The sequence below is a fragment of the Aethina tumida genome, chromosome 3 (genome assembly GCF_024364675.1).
Source record: "Aethina tumida isolate Nest 87 chromosome 3, icAetTumi1.1, whole genome shotgun sequence".
In the NCBI taxonomy this organism is placed as follows: Eukaryota; Metazoa; Arthropoda; class Insecta; order Coleoptera; family Nitidulidae; genus Aethina; species Aethina tumida.
The window spans coordinates 6,990,486-7,007,279 of record NC_065437.1 but is presented as its reverse complement, the minus strand read 5'-3'; the positions used below and the strand labels follow the sequence as shown (position 1 = coordinate 7,007,279).

At 27.7% G+C, this 16,794-nt stretch overlaps 1 protein-coding gene across 1 annotated transcript in view; it reads right to left on the bottom strand.

The window, feature by feature from the left end:
- LOC109597388 (zwei Ig domain protein zig-8) overlaps positions 1-16,794 on the bottom strand; it is a 143,237-nt gene that overhangs the window by 28,018 nt on the left and 98,425 nt on the right. The gene's annotated exons all lie outside the window — the stretch shown is intronic.

The following is a 16,794-nucleotide window of genomic DNA, read 5'->3' as shown; positions in this document are numbered from 1 at the left end:
CGATAAATTAAATCAACAGCAATCGATATTCAGCGTTGAACAAGAACCACGCTAACAAATATAACTTTTAATTGGAAATGCCTACAAATCGTTTATTACATAACGATGTGATAGTCACGAAGGGAAATAAATGCGTTCAAAGTATTTATTTGCTCAAGTATTGAGAGTTATTGAATTTCCCGTTACACGATATTCCACCTCAATTTCTTTTAGCAATAAAAATTCCGTGAAAACATCTTTGCCTCATAATAAATTATTTTTCGTGAAATAAATATTTTGCTTTTTTTTACACGCTTTTTGTATTACTTTTTTGATTGGATCCTCTTTTATTTGACTCAGATGCGGTAAAGCTAGAAAATTATTTTCATATAAAACCTAATCCTTAAAAATATATTTTAAAATATTTTGACGTAATAAAGACAAACAATATAAACAAATTGCAAAATAAAAATACAAAAATATAACGGAAGAAAATGCTTTTGTATACGCTTCACGTTAAAAATTATTAATTTGTACCTTTGGTATTTTATTGTCTCATAATATATTCGTGAAATTGGTTTAATAAGGTGGTGTGGTTAAAAATTCATTAAACATTTTTTGCGAATTTGAATTCTCCTCTAATAAATATTTGGCAACGTCCCTCCTATTTGAATCATAATTACATACCGAAGCATACAATCCCAGACCAAGTGGGAAACACCTCTATATTCTACTCTCACCTCTGTAAATATGAGATTAAATTCTTATGAAGGGGATACCGAACATACTACACATACTTTTCCGTAAGATGACACTCTATTAAACTCTTATTTGACCACTAGATAGTTTTCCTCTTAATCTCCTTTAGTAACCTTGTCCCTTGCAATTAAAGATATTTTTTGACATACACACACATAATTCCAGTGTGACCATAAATTTAATTTCTAATATCAATAGTTAAGAAAGCAGAATCCATTAAAAAATTGTTAATTTGTACATTGACATTTGGAACCTTATTATCTTATAATATATTCGTGAAATTGGTTCAATATGGTGTCTATGTAATGCACAGTAGAATTGCAGTGTGGTTAAAAATTCATTAAAAATTTTGAATTTTGGGAATTTGAATTTTCACCTAACAAATATTTGGCAAGGTCCCTCCTATTCGAATCATAATTACATACCGAGACATACAATCCCAGACCAAGTGGGAAACACCTCTATATTCTACTCTCACCTCTGTAAATATGAGATTAAATTCTTACGAAGGGGGATACCCAACATACTACACATACTTTTCCGTAAGATGACTCTATTAAACTTTTATTTAACCACTAGATAGTTTTCCTCTTAATCTCCTTTAGTAACCTTGTCCCAACGTTCTCTTGCAATTAAATATATTTTTTGACAAACTATAATATTCAATATACCTTCTACTACACATAATTCCAATGTGACCATAAATTTAATTTCTCAATTTCTAATCAATGGTTAAGAAAGCAATAAAATTACCTCCAAATATTTTTTATTTGGCATACACTGAAATTCAATGCATTTACTGCCATTTCTGAAGAAACAGCAAGAACTTATGCAATGTCCTAATAAAAAACTACGAGACCATTGAAGCTTGAGGAACCCCTTGTATTATTTCTTTCCCTACTCGTCTCTGAACATATTGAAATCCATAACTGAAGTAGACATTTAAAAGTTTATTTTAGGGTAAAACCCTAATTTTCGAATTAAAATCTTATAGCTGCTGGTCTCAAAAGCTCCTTACCTATTTTATTTCTTAAATAAATAATTATGTCAAAAATTGTAAGGTATTTTTTGATACCGGAATGTATTTAGCAGGAGAAGTATTTCTCTACAAACGAATTTTTTATAAAAATTGAATTGTTTTGCAATTTCGGAATGAATAATTTTATTATCGTTATAGATATACAGTAGGAAAAGCCTTTGACCATAAAAATAACATGAACTGTCAATAATGATTGATACGTGTTTTTAGAAATGTCTCGTAATTACAATTAATGCTAAATGTTATAGAAGTACACTTACTATTACAATATATTAGTATGGGACTGTCATAGTTGTTTTTATTTGATATTTACTTTTCCAGTTTCTCTATTTATGGTCCAAATAGCTTTCTGAATGTTATTATGACTCTAAAATATATTTTTCATGCTCTTTTTTGGTTGCCATTTCTTTCTGCTAATAAAACTCTCTCTTACATATATTATAAATATCACAAGCCTCATTGGTTTTAGTTTTGTGACTACTGTACCATAGTAGGAGCATTCAAAGACGTCTTTATTTTTAGTAGATCTTTATTTATGAGACTAATGTACTAGGGTAAGCGTAATTAAAAATTTTGATTAAGTTTTTATGAAAACAAGTGACGTTATACAGTTCGACTCCTTTTTTTAAGTCAATTAAATAGATGAGTATTATAACCAAAATAATATTTTCAGGAACTATTGCCCGTAATGAATATGAATATCTATTTTTTGAGTCTTGATGAAGCTTTAGATAATCTATATGATAAATAACTTATACTAATTATTATGTCATAAGAGTGAATAATTTTTTTATAATTAAATTTGAATGGTGTGATTTTTTTCCTCTGATCTTCTTATTTACTAAATCTAAGAGAAAAAAATGAAGTTGATGTTTTTTGTTGACAATAAGTATTTTTTCTATCGTTAAGTTATTCAGAAGAGATCCATAAGAATTTGTCATATATTAATTTTGGACAATACAAAATTTATTTAATTTTTTTGGTTTTTATTATGAATTATGTTATAAGTTGTATGCATCAATAAAATGATATAGAAAATAATTTTTGTGGCATGCAAGAAAATATGTACTTATAGACAAAATGTTTTGTTTTTTAAAAACATATAATAAATACATTGAATTGAATGATGGATTGGTGGAATTTGGGTATTAAGATTATTAACTTATTAACTTATATTATTATTAATTTTTCGACAGAAGAATGAATATGCGTATTTTTTTATGAGTTTTGGTATGTACCTAATTCAGGGGGTAGTATGATTTCTTAGTAAGTTTTAGTTTTTGGACCGAAAAAAACGTGACATTTTGCTTTCCATGCTTTGTAATTGAAAAAGTGTTTCAAAATTGGATATAAATTTGAAATTTTATGGGGCTGTCCCGCTTTCAAATTTAACACTTCTCTGTATTAAATGGATCAGACTTATATATATGTATATATATAATATTAAGGGGGGCCGCATCGTAAATTTTAATTTCCCGTTTAAATAACACGGGAACGGTGTTCACTTGTATTTTGAAATTTTAATAATATTTCAAAATGATCAAAACAGATTTTTACAGAAAATTTAACGCTCTAGAAAAAATGTCTCTTACAGTTTTTTGATATATTCATTTTTTCAAAAGTTATTTAACATTAAAGTTGGATTAATTTATCTCCGAAAAAGTTTTTGATATTTTTTACAGATCATAAGTTATCTGCAAAAAACTAAAAATTTTATTAAATAAATGTTATTTTACTGCTTAAAATTAAGCATTTTATTTAAATAAATAGATTTTTACTAAAAAAATTGATTGTTTATTATAATCAAAGTAGTATATATCGTTACACTAACATACACAATTTGGCAATTTTTTTCTGTATTTACTTCACTAACTAGCAATAAGTGTTTCACGAAAAATGAAGAGCAATTATAATATCTTATATACATCAATGGAGTGAATCATTTAATATTACATAGAATTCCTTCAAAACTATTTCAATTATGTAGTGAGTTTTCAAGTAAGGTAGTTCCCTCAATATCATTTATTATGTTAATAATAATATTTACATATTATAACAGAAAACATAAATAAATATATTAACTAAACTTACAATTAGGACAACATATTTTTCATTAATTTTAGCAACAATACAATCATGCATTTTAAGTTTTTAGTTTAACCTATCTTTTCCATATTCGTTTTCCTTTACTAGGCCATTGATTAGTCGTAATGCAAAATTTATAAGATGGAAGAAGTATGTTGCGAGTCGACTTATTAAGAATCCTTAATAATTCCTTAAGTAAACACTTGTAAACTCGATTGATTATTAAATGACTAAAAACTATAAACTGTCGATTACATGTTTAATTGAGTAAGATATGTAGGGGATTAAATATTGAGGTTAATCAGGCAATTAGTAACTGACGAACTAATAGATAAGAAGAAAAATAAGTTAAGACTTCACGGTGCGTTATGCACTAATTAACACGCCTGAACAAACTTTTAATAGGTGATTAATTTCCTCCTGAGGAGTCACACCTCACGCTGTCTGTACCTCGTGACAGAGTGTCGCTAAAGCCTGTGACGAATGGGGTAAATTTTGCAATCTTGTGCCCATTACCCTAGTTTATTTACGTGTGTGAAATAGGTCATTACCCTTAACATTGTAATGTCCCTTAAAACTACAATTACAATAAATTAAACAGGAAAGCAAATTGTAATTAATTAAAATATGATCATATTGAATAATGAACTTTATTATGTTCACCGTACTGAAATAAACGGAAATGACTGGTAATAATTCTAAACAATATACAAAACATTCTTTTCACTCAAAACGCTATTTATCCAACCATGTTTATACATAATATTATAATATTTCTGAATTGTATTCACTGTGTCATTTTATCAGGGAGTAATTTGCCACGTCAGGAAAAATAACGTAATTTACAGTATAAAAGAAGTTATTTTAAAAACGGTTAATTTGACAATTCAACATGAAAAGAGAACCAAAACGTGTTGGATATGAATCCGGCGTTTTCAGGAAATTACAACTGAACGCAATGTATATTGTGGCTTTTATTTCGACGAAATTTACGATTCAAGGCACTTTTCATTTTTACGACAGCCCGAGGTTAGAATTTGAGTTTTTCATTAATAAAAACATAACATTTCGGTGTTTTTATTTTGAATAAATTTTATTTAACAATAGCATTACTTTACATTACATAAATAATATTATAGAATAATTGAAATATTAAAAAAATCATTTATGTGAGGAGAAAATATATACAAAATATAAATATTTGAATTTTTGATAAGAAAACTAACACATCAACTTGCTGCTTCATGAAATGTGCATGTTGAAACTATCGACAAGATGCAAATACATATTGTAGGTATCTACGAACAATACTGTCAGATACATATTGCCGTAACATTTGTAAAGCCGTAAGCTGCTGTTTTTACTCAAAATGTAGTACCGCGATACACGGTCCAAAAGGTAATTTGGCAAACATGTGGCTTACGGTGGCAGAAAATTCTAAACTACCCGATTCTTGGCCGCCGACATAAAGTGGAATAAAATATTTTTCATACATGAGTTGTTGCTGGACGTGTCTGGCTCATGTTGTAGCTCACGGAAACCTATACATGTACTCATATATCGAAGGAAATATATCACGTAAATGTTGCTCGACACACAAAATATTCATCGTATAAATATTGGGTTGCATTCATTCACAGAATCCATACCGAATACTTACTTAATATTTCAATATTTCTATTTTAAATGTATGTTTGTATACCATAGTTAAAAACTATTCCTAATATTACTGTATTTAATATCGGAATGTATTAATGGGCATATAAAAGTCAGTAATTCAGAACTCATGCAATTTTTATCTGTAATATAATATTTTTACAACTTTTATGAACCGCAGAAGTCGTTGAAAAGAGTCAGGAAAATTGATTGAGTTTATTTTCTATAAAAACTTGAAAACATATATTTTCTACAGTCAACTAGAGGGTAACACGAAATACGTCATAAAGAAACTATACAACTTTCCTTTATTAACAACGAAAGAGATTAACTAGAAACTTTTTGTGCAACATATAAACATAAAGAAATATTTGTTTTCAGAACGTCTTGGCATTAAATCACTTTTCCTATAAGTTATGGTCAAACTGGAGAGAGCAGTTTTTGACTCGTGAATATAATGCATTATTTATTATATTTTCTCATATCCTCAAGCTTTATTTGTTCTTTTTGTATGTGTTAGACTACTCAATATTTTCTCACTTCATTCACTATTCCTACAGTGTAAAATAAGCAAAAATAACTTTTAAAATTATATGAAAAATTTACAAATTTCTTTTGCCAATCTCTGTGATTTCAAACAATAGATTTTATATGTATTTGTACATATTTTTCTATTACCATTTGTTCAGGTAAACTCCCTTCATTTCACAATATTTTTGGCTGTAATATCATACTAAATGAATCCCTAATTTTTTAGTGGACCGGCGTTGACCTTTTTGAAATGATTAACTAAAGTTTAATGGTTCCGGATGTGAAGGAAAATATTTTCCACGGAGTCTTCTAAATCAATAATTGCTTCCAAAATTTAATTCATTTTGTTCATATGTGCTATTTCTCTTTCATGAACATAAACACAGGAACTTAATTTATCAATTCAACCATAATTTTAAATATCTATAAAAACATAATAAATGATCTTCCAGAATACATTAATATACTTTCGTTTCACTTAGGGCAACGAAAAAATGCACATTTTTTGTAGGCAAGAAATTTATAGACCTGTTTTGTAAAAAAATTCAAATTACATTACGCCTCATTTTCAACGCATTTTGGGCACTACAAGCAAAGAATGATTTATTATCCTGAGGAAGCTACTTAAATTATACTGTAAGGAACTCTAGAGGGAATAATCCAAATTTATCCTTATGCATATTTTATTTCAGTTGTAAGTTTTTAATCTTCAGACTAATATTGAAATAATCGTCCTGGAAAGTTTTAAGTGGTTTTATAAATATACTTGAATTAATAAATTATTTCTTGTATACACAACAATAAATTTTATATAAAATTACTATTCCTATTCTTGTCAGTTAGTCCTACGTGCAAATCGGACCAAGGGTTATAACAAGACAATATATGAAGTTCGTATAATCGAGTTTATACTTTATGACAGATAATAGGATGTCAACCGTGCAAATTCATTGAACTAATCAATATTAGCTTTCCATGTGGAATAACTTTTAAAATGCTTTTATTCTGAAAAGTTTTAGCGAATTTTATGATATAATAATTAATTTTGTTATATTAAATAATTGAATATTTAATTTGCATATATAATAAAATAAATGTTTATATATTAAATATTGGAATTTCCGAATGTAAATCTGGAACTTATAAAGGCAAATTGTTTTTGGTTATCTGCAGGAATTATAATTTTATTAAGTACAAATTGGTTTTTGCCTTAACTTCTCCAGAATTAGTAAGAAAAAAGTTGAATAAATCAACTTTTAATTCGAAGTAAAAAGTAATTTAATAACGTCTCCGAGAATTTCCAACTGCATATTTTATTTTTTAACGTGCTAAAAGAAAATACAACCCAAAGAAATAATTAGATAAAAATTAGTCAACAACAAATTTGTATAAAGTTAAAGTCGTACAAGTTAAGAAAATTTCTATCTTCTATAAATACAGTGTCTTAATGAATGTACTTGCAAAGAGTTGTACTATAAACAATTTTGCTTATCACTAAAATGTTAAATATAGGGTATGAATATTATTTATTATTTTAGGCAAAATGTTTGTAATATAAAGTTATTGTTAAACAAAAATAAAATTTAAATTACATATTTAAAAATTAGTATTCATATATGCGGTTACAAAAAGAACAAATTTGAACTTGTTTTTCAAAAAGAATTCTATTTGTCTTGAAAAATGTGACATTAAATATAGAGAGTTAAATCAGTAGTTATTTGTGGTTTTTATATTTGAATAAAAAGTTTCACTATTAAATTTAACAAAAGTATCTTATTTTAAATAAATTTACCTAAATTACGATTATAAGCATTTTAATTAAAAAATTAAATATTTATTTTCTGGAAAATAACTAATTATAACATTGTAACATTTTATAGTTCCAGTTATTTAAAGACTGATCATTACGACATAAATTAAATATGTGTGGCAAATATTTAAAGCAGCTTTTCTTTAAAAATTACTCAAGAACATAAGTTTTGAAAACATATTCTGGAATACTCTGTAATTATTAAAAATAATATATATATTTAGAAACCTATTAATGATTTAAAATTAACTAGAGTGAAGAAGAGTAAAGTTTACAAAAATAACTGTTTAAATATACTCCCGAGAAAACTTGTTTCTTGTGAAATCCAAGAAGCGACACAAAAGGTATTAAGAAATGCGACACGATGCGATTACAGGCGATGGTGAGAATGGTAGTTCAACCTACTTTAAGAATTCTCGAATTAATGTAACGCTAAATATGCAAGACGACCATCTGCATTTAATCTCCTCTGCACCAACTTAATGAATTGCAACAAAACTTAGGTATTTTTATTAATTAACTAAGTTAACGGTATTAACGTAAGTTTAATAAATCAACAGAAAGGGATTCGGTTCCGAGTCCTTTCGATAATGACCTTTTTCTATTGATTTTTTTAGTATCTTTCGGCGGTCGGCGGACTTTAATAAATCATTGATATAGTGTTATTTATGGTAGAGGAAGACTTAAACGGATGATATTTTTTACTTTTGAAACTAAGTTTAATGTGACAAGTAAGTGTTGTCCCGAGGGCTAGAAATACTTGAAAACGATTCATGGTCCTTAAGAAGTGGCACATTATCAACTAAAAAAGTCAAACTTTTGTTAATAACCGTAATTATGTTTTATTAATGTGATATGTATTTGACTGTAACTAATATAATACTTATAAAACTGTTAACTTTATTAAAATATTAAATGAGATAACAATTCCAAATATAATAATTACTAAATTAAATAAAGTTTGTACAGAATTAAGCGGTTTAAACTTACGTGTTTAACTGAGGAATTTAATTAATCCCGAGGTAGTGTAATCACAATTTTTAAACTAATTCTATAAATTTGAATTATTCAAATGCTCATATTTGTCCTCGTTGAATATTAAACCACATGTTATTTTGTTATCCAACCACGTCTAGATAGGTAACATATATTGTAACATATTAAATAATATCATGTCGACATTCGGTGATGGCAAACATTCAGTGGCATTAAATTTTCATGAGTGGGAACTCGGCTCCCACATACAAACGTAAATGTGATTTCTGGTTTCAAAATATCCGCTGCAATGCAGATGACTCCTGCAAATACTAATTCAAATGCCGTGAAAAAAAAATAATTGCCGCAGGAGTGATAAATAAGTATGATGCATGCATGCGGTTAGTTTTACATTTTGTTTAACTTAAAATGCTGATGGAAAATGCAGTGGGCAGAAACTACAATTCACTTTCATAAATCTGTCGGGTGCAAACTATGTCAATGGTTCTGACCAAATTGCAGCATTATGTATTCATTTAATTGGAACTACCAAAAGTCATATCTACGCACTTGTGTAATAAAATTTTACGACACTAACAGTTTTGTAAATATGGTAAATAGAATTATTTAATATTAAAAATAAACATGATTAAATTTTAGAACTTAGCCTCCCTCTGTATCTATTTAAGACTGAGATAAAAATTAAGCTGGGATAAAAATTGAAAAATAAAGTATAATAATATCGTAAAAGAATGTAATAAAAATCTATTGTTCGCCACAGGCCTTATTAAAATTTACATATAATTATAAAATACCTATAAATTATTTATTGCATATGACATATTTATACATGTATTAATAATATAATATTTTAAAAATATTCAAGGTTCGTCATTTTATTCTTTATAGCTAATATTGTATAAAACTTGTTTTATGAGAATTTAAGTATTACTTTTTATATTTAATATTAAATATTCTACATTCCTCATTCCTCCATTATTGTTATCATTGGAATGCAATTTACTGCATCAACATTGTGGGAAGAATAATATTGGAATAGCTTTTTATTTCCATTTAAAAATACTCAGAACAAAGGAAAATATTAGCTACTATATACTAAAGACATTGTTTAATATTTTGCAACAATATTAATGGATTGTTGTTGTTAACATACGAACTTTTTACAACTGATCTATTAAGATTAAAAAAATAAAAATAAATTTGTCAAAAACAAATAATTACAGAAAAATGATACCATATTCATCATTTTTAATTTGCTGTGCTTGTACATACATGTATGTATATATACATACAAGTACATGTAGTATATGACACATAAATACAGGGATATTTCATAATGTACAATAATGATCACCTTTTCAGTCTAATTTCGAGTTTTTAAAATGCACGTATTGCAGAATCGTATGCATTAACAAAAAATTGAAATTCATCCAATACAGACAGCATGTTAAAATTGGATATCGTTTGAGATTTCAAAGTTGATATTAGAGAGAAACGCTGTATTTGAAATTGATCTTGCTTTAATTGTTGCCCAGAATTATAGACCCTTTGAAGTGACTCTTCTCGCGAATTTACTTCATTACCATATACTATGTGACATAAATTAGAAAAAATAAAATAAACCAGAAGTCTTACGTCTGGGCATGGGGTGGCCAGAATATTAAATAAAAATCTTTCTCTAGCTGCAAAATATACAGGTTTTAAATCTTGTACTCTTCGAAAATGATATGGATGAAGACCGTGCTAAAATATTTTTATTATTAATTACCAGTTATCGGATTTAAAGACAAGACTTTATTATCATAAATCTTGGTATGCCAATGGGTATGGAGAGTTGAGAAAATTTAACAAAACATATTCTTAACCTACAAAGACAAATAAGATCATACTCTATTTATACTAATTAAAAAGATTTTATTCAAAATTGTAATTAAGTTTTTATACGATATAGTTATAGAAAATACAAAATAAGGAATTCCAATATACTTAACATATAAAATTTTTATTGTATGACTTTGTGTATTAATAACAGTTCTGCATCTTCTGTCCATACTGAAAGTGGAGAAGCACTGTGTTAGGCTATATGTCCAGAAGCTCTCCAAAATCTTGAATTTCAGCAAAGCTGTGATGAAAGCTCAATGATCTTCTAGCAAGTAAATTGGCTTCGTATAAGCAACGTTTGTTTAAGCATTTACAGTAACATTATGAGTCAATTGTAGTTCAGAAAAAAACCCGGACGTTGTAGTTTCTTAGGACAGGTAAAAGCGGTCTTGATTTTCTGTGTTTGCGCCCAAATATCTTTCGTGCACACTACCGGTGTTACGACAACGTTGTAAAAACCTACTTATAACACTCGATACGTGATTTTAAGTTGCAACATTTCTACTACTTTTACCATTTGGTCAAATACCTCCTCTCCATGATAATTTTAAACTAACGGAGCATGCAATAAATAATTTTAACAAAAATTGAATAAAAAACGTGTAAATCAATAAATAAAAAACATTTTTTAAATAGTTTTTCTCAAAAAATACACTTGGTATTCAATATATTTATAAATATTCAAATAATTTAAAAATAAAATTTAATAAATAAATAATTTTATGAGTATTTTTAAAATATCGTCGTATACAGGGTAAGGTCGTACCAGAGCTTAAGTCATGTAACTGACATTTGATAAATCTTGCAAGTAAATTGTTGATAAAATTATGCTTCTTTTAAATATAAATTCAAGAGTTTAGGTCGTTTCATTATCGCATTAATTTTATCTTCTAGATATCGCATGAGATTCCTAAATCGTACTGGTACGACTTTAGAAAATATTTCTTGTTTTACCTACTTTCAACTGCAGTTTCTTACATTCTTCATATTTATGCCATAATAATGCCTAGGCAGTCAAAACAAATTTATAATGTGTGGAAATAAGAAGATATGGATGAGGCGTTAACCAAATTATCAGAAGGAGTTATTGGATTCAATGATGCTCATAGACACTATAATCCCTTAAACAAGACTGTGGCGTCATTTTAAAAGGTTAAATAAGAATGTCATATTTGGTACATCTAAAGATATGACTGAAAACTTACAGATATAATTGGTTGTACATATTCACAATTTAGAATCAATATTTTTTGGGCCAACATAAACTGACCTAAGAAGATTGGCTTATCATTTGTCAGAAAATATAAATTATCACACCGTTTTAATAAATAATATGAATATAGAAGAAATAAAAGAAACGCATTAATTAATAAAAAGGAGATAACACATTAGGATTAATAATAATAATAAAGAAGATAAGGAAGGTGCACGATGTATGAGCTGGATAAGAACAAAAATATGTAATCATATTGATGAAAAATACGTTTAAATTGTTACTGATGCTTAATTGAATTTAGCTATGACATCAACTAAAGGCGGGCGACAAACTGGTTGCCTTAGTCGTACAGTTGTAAATTTTAAACAATTTAGTTTTTTTCACGTGAAAGCATAGATTTTCTAATTTCACTATAATATATAATACTAATATTAACTGAGTGTTGTATAACATATTTTTATTTAAGTTCTAAATTTTACATGCTTCTTTTCTTATTGGGAACGACTTGAGCAACCTTACCCTATATGCAATATATGTGGAACTATTTTTTTTTTAATATTTCCATAGATGTTTTATGTGATTTAGCTCTAGAGGTCACGGGGTAATACATCAATTTTAATTTTCACGAACCACTATTTCTCCACCTGAAGTTGGAGATTCCTAAATCGTACTGGTACGACTTTAGAAAATATTTCTTGTTTTACCTACTTTCCACTGCATTTACTTACATTTTTCATATTTATACCATAATAATGTCAAGGCAGTGGAAATAAATTTATAATGTGTGGAAATAAGAAGATATGGATGAGGCACTAACTAAATTATCAGAAGGAGTTATTGGATTCAAAGCTGTTCATAGACAATATAATCCCTTAACCAAGATTGCGGTGTCATTTTAAAAGTTTAAATAAGAATGTCATATTTGGTGCTTCTAAAGATATGACTGAAACTGAACCTTACCTAAGAAGTTTGGCTTATCATTTACCAGAAAATATAAATTATCAGACCATTTTAATAAATAATATGAATATAGAAGAAATAAAAGCAACGTATTAATTAATAAAAATGAGATAACATATTAGGATTAATTTACAAAGGAAGATACATCGGAAAACATAATTAAATGTTTGAAATGTAAGTCGTGGGTGCACGATGAACTGGACAAGAATTAAATTATTACGGTTACTGTTCACGATTCATTACTTCACCATCTAAAGTAGATATTTTTGGATAATTATCCTACTGATAGATTCACTTTATAAGCATATTCATTTCGGCATAAGGAAAGATAACACTTTTCAATATTCCCATATAAATTTCCTCCGTCATGTTATTTTTAATCCAGAACAGTGGAACTACACCAGAGAATAAATTCTTCATTTATCTTCTCATCTAAGCCACCGTTTCCCATCAAATCCAAAAATATTTATTTTAGTTTTCGATAAAATCAAATTTCAATCGATCTTGTATAGATGTGTAACTTTTCTTTCGATTCTCCCACGCAGTTACAACTCTTCTATTCTCGCTAACTGTTACTAAAGTTTATGTACAAAATTATCGAAGTGTATACCTACATGTTATCGAATGTGGAAACTTTCAGCAACAGTTTATTGTAGACACGTACAAGAAAGTTACTTTAAAATATTTTTAAAATGATACTTAAAACGTAGTTTTAAACTCTAAACAAAAAAAAAAGTTAAATTGCATGCATTGATTTTTATACTGGCACAGAAAAACAAATACTTATTGTTGGGCACTACAAATGTGGAATTGTAATTGTACTTATATAAAGTTCCATTCAAATCACGGATGTGTAATTTTTATCAGTAACTTGCGGCAGAACGGCAAAACTCCAGGTTATGATTAAGAGGCTGCGCAGCATTAAGTGTACACCACTGTACTCCCTTGTGGTTTGAATCTGTGAAACTTCCACACTGCCGTGTTAACATAACGCAAGACCGAGAATTCAACGTATGTACTTTACTTCAAGCACTACATTTATTATAGAAGTTGTGTTGATTCAAAAAGTTTTAACACTTCGTTTCATTTGATTTGATTTGGGGTCGGACTGCTAACATCATATCTTACGCCAAATATTAAATTTATATATTTTTGTCTTTATTTATATTTGACTTGTGTTAGATTAGAATGATTTTTTATTAAAAATTTTGGTTATTCACGAGCTCTTAACTTGTGATAAGTGTTTCTCTGTACCTTGTTTGAATGGGATATAGTTTTGAGAATATACGTTGCCACTTTACATTTTTTAGTTAATATTTTGTTAATGAAAATTTGTTATTATTATAACAAAATTATAACTTCCAACATACTGTAGGAAACGACTTGATTCCATTAAGTCATTATTAATGACAAAAACGAAACACGTTTATCCCTCAGAAGAATCACTTCGCCTTTAAATTTTTATATTCTTATACAAATAAAAAATACTACTAAGCTGATTACATAAAATTAAATCATTGTATAACGACGGTAATTTTACTCTACTAAGGGTATTATCCTTGTATAAACCTATAAAATAAATTGTACATTTCAATGAAGCATCCATTTAACTTTCCTAAGTTACTATGAGAACTAATATAATAAGTAGTAATCAATTTATCCAGTAAAGCAAGAAATGCCTCTACCTGGTGATTGTTTTAATTTGGAGATATATTCAATACAAACATGTGATATTTACATGAGTCAATATAACTCAAAGAACATCTACAAAGGGAACAAATTCATTAATGTATGATAAATCTAATTTATCAGCAATGAAGTGCGTCTTGAATACAGACAATATCTTACCAAGTCAACTCCTGCACTAACAACAATATCTCTATTCCCCCTCAGAACCGTATAATATATTAGGTACAACTTCCGAAATGTTTACACCATCTATCGAGACCTTTTTAGTCAAACAGGGACAATCGAATTCCGCATCACAAACTCCTAAATAGTATGTGTCACTGTTTGATCTTAACCCTTTAAACGTTAAAACGTTTTAATTTTCTTGAATTTCTATCAATATTAATGTTTTACTATTCCACTAAGACAAATAGTATATCGATCAATATTCATATTATCTTCATGTTAGAAATGAAGTTTAATAAAGGATTTTAACTCTTGTTGTAATTGCACATTTACGAGGAAAATAAGTGATTATTATAAAGAAAAATTGATTTATTTTTAATTATAAAGGTATTTATAATTAAATTAAATCAAAATTTTAACTTCGCAATATAACGAGATAATTTAAAAAAATACTGGCAGTATTTTCAATTACAAATATAGAAGATTTAGAATGAAATATGGGCAATTTATTCAAGTCAGTTTTCAAGATGACGATGGTATTTCAAGTCGCACGTTTTCTTTCAACTGCCTAGTCCTATTCTGATAGCTTTTATATCTCTGAGTTCACACACTTCTTCTAGTAAATGATTGATAGTGATGTGAGGGAGGGAAAACTAGAGAACATAAATCTATTTGTCTTGACAGCATTTGTACAATCGAACAAAGCAAACTATACCATAGAGTGTGTTATTCAGTCGATATATGTATGTATAAATGAATGCTTTACTTAAATAGATGTTTTAAATTTTGAAGCAATTTGCCTTTTACAATTCCTTTTTATAGCAAAATTTCAGTCATTCGTTAAAGATATTTTATTGAGGGACACAGAGTTTACATTAGTTTTTAACTAATAGTAATATGTGTATTAAGGATAACTTAAAATAAAAATTAGGAAATATACATATGTATAAACATATTTATATTTTTCCTGTAATTCAGGAAATGTTCACTATTGACATGATTTTTTTTTGTTGCTAGATGTGTAAGATATAAAATTGATTTGGCTCTTTTATATATAATAATTAGGTACCATCAATCCTACATTCGACTTAACAATAAAGGTATATTTTAAAAAGTCACCTCACTGGTCAAATATTTAAGGACAAGTTATCCTGACCCACAACAGCTGTGGTGGTCCACTCGTAATGTCGGTAATATATAAAACAAACGATTTTCTGTGTGATTTGAAATAGAAAGCTATCCTGATGTCCCGAAATATTTTATTGTTAGTTTATTTGTAGTTTATTATTGGAATACGACGTAATATATTTAATTACAGTTTTATTTCTTCTATATTCGTATTACAATATTAAAACGAATTACCAATTTAATACTTTTTTGCCATCTGATAAGTAAGTCTTCTTAGATCAATTGCTGCTAACCCTTAAAAGCTTGATTCTAAATTGAGAATGTGTGCAATTAACTCTTTCTCCATGTTTTCAGTCATACTTTTAGGTCTTCCAAATTTGACATTATTATTTAACCTTGACTCCTCGAAGTTTGTTTAGGGATGTTATATTGTCTATGAACAATGAATCCAATAACTTTTTCCAATAATTTGGTTAACGCTTTATAAATTCGCTTTGACTGCCTTGACATTATTATACACATTATACATCTAATTGTTTACATATGTATTGTTGTCTTTGTTTAAAATAGAAGTGGTACACTGGTACGACTTGAGAGACCTTATCCTGTCACAAAAGTAACCTTTTGTTCCTTGTCTATACCACGTACAATTTTTAATCATTCAGAAATATATTTTTTTGAAACAATAAATCAAATACAAGCAGCAAATTTAATTATGTATATCCTTTTAAAAATTTCGAAATAATTATAGGACATATAATTTTACAATTTGTCACAGTTCAAATGTAAGGGTGTTAATTAGTAATGTGTATGTATAAAAAGACAATTTTTTGTGATTCAGTTTATCAATTACAACCCTACCTCGTTAATACTTTTTGAAAACATAAAAGAAGGTTTATT